This window comes from Mirounga angustirostris, unplaced genomic scaffold (genome assembly GCF_029215605.1).
Source record: "Mirounga angustirostris isolate CCGP_5_RB_7025 unplaced genomic scaffold, mMirAng1.0.hap1 SCAF_6, whole genome shotgun sequence".
Lineage (NCBI taxonomy): Eukaryota > Metazoa > Chordata > Mammalia > Carnivora > Phocidae > Mirounga > Mirounga angustirostris.
In genome coordinates this window covers 25351223-25352795 of record NW_026991714.1, presented here as the reverse complement: position 1 = coordinate 25352795, position 1573 = coordinate 25351223, and the positions used below count along the sequence as shown (strand labels likewise).

General features: G+C 42.0%; 1 non-coding gene across 1 annotated transcript; it reads left to right on the top strand.

Moving 5' to 3' along the window:
* The first annotated feature begins 1175 nt into the window (after nucleotides 1-1175).
* LOC123847190 (U6 spliceosomal RNA) lies at nucleotides 1176-1282 on the top strand. The gene has a single exon (XR_006791444.1). It is a non-coding gene; the product is annotated as a U6 spliceosomal RNA (small nuclear RNA).
* The last annotated feature ends 291 nt before the right edge of the window (nucleotides 1283-1573 follow it).

Sequence of the window (1573 nt, the reverse complement as noted above, 5' to 3'; positions counted from 1 at the left end):
AGGGTATTACTGGGTAAAAGGGTATAGACATGTATATATTTTTGGCTATTTATGTGACTGAATTGTACAAAGTCATTGCATCTTGAAAGAGAATATTATCTTCCTTCACCATACCCTGTGAGAGGCATAAGGCAAGCCTGGGTGGACTCAGCAATGAAAACAGCCCTTTGTCCCTCCAGCTGCTTGGGGATGCCCCGGGGCCATATGAGACTCCCTGAAAATGATTTATGACATAATCCAGAATAAGATCTCACATGGGATAGTGTGATCCCTCTTTCCCAGGAAAGACTTCCTTAATTAAATTGTCTTTTTCTTTTTGCAGTCACAAGATCAGCAGGTTTTCCAGCAACTGACACTTCCCTCTTAATTCAGACTACAGCTCTCCGTTCCTGTGTTGGGAAAAAGTGTAGTAGCTGTGAGAAAGCCTACATTCCACTCTTGGTTTGCCATTCCAAACTAGGTGCAAAAGGGTCAGGATATATGACACCAAGGAAAGGAAGTCCCGATAGAGCTGAAAAAGGTTTTAGAAACAGTCTAGAGGAAGTAAAAGTGAGGAAAAGTCCTACCAGAATAAGAAAGCACTGTTTCAATGAGTGGAAGGTAATTTTGAGAGATACATTAATATCTCTGCCTCTCAGTTACCTTACATGGCAAAGTACCATTTGAACTTATTGAAAGGTTTAGGCTGAAATACGGCACATAAAAGGCACTCAGATGATAGCTGTTGTTATTATTAATAAGCACGTAGCCATAGCATAAGTGCAGTGGGCATTGTGGGAGAAGACACTGAAGGCAAACAGAACTGGTTGGGCTAGCTCTTCCTAGTCAGGTGACCTCAGGTAAGTTTTAATCCGCTTTGAGCTTCAGTTTCCCATCTGTGAAAAGGAGGTTATGAACTTACCTACAAAGTTTGTTTTATAGCCCAGATGGGAGCTTGTGACAGGCAAAAAGTAAGTGCTCAATAAATAGGAGATACTATTATTTTTTTAGCACTGTTATATTTTTTTGTAAGTAGGTTCCACACCCAGCGTGGAGCCCAAAGCAGGGCTTGAACTCATGGCCCTGAAATCAAGACTTTAGCTGAGACTGAGAGCCAGACGCTCAACCGACTGAGTCACCCAGGCGCCCCTGGAGGTATTATTAATTCACAAATCTATTGATAAATGTGATCAACTCTGCTCACTTTGGCAGCACATATACCAAAATTGGAATGATACAGACAAGATCAGCATGGCCCCTGCACAAGGATGAGATGCAAATTTGTGAAGCATTCCGTATTTTTCTGATTTAAAATAAATCTACATGGGGACGCCTAGGTGGCTCAGTCATTAAGCGTCTGCCTTTGGCTCAGGTCATGGTCCCAGGGTCCTGGGATCAAGCCCCGTGTTGGGCTCCCTGCTCTGCGGGAAGCCTGCTTCTCCCTCTCCCACTCCCCCGCTTGTGTTCCTTCTCTTGCTGTCTCTCTGTCAAAAAAATAAAAATAAAAAATAAAATAAAATAAAATAAATCTACATGTTTATTGAATTAAAAAAATAATAAACGTGATCAACTAAGTCTTCCCCTATATCAGGGG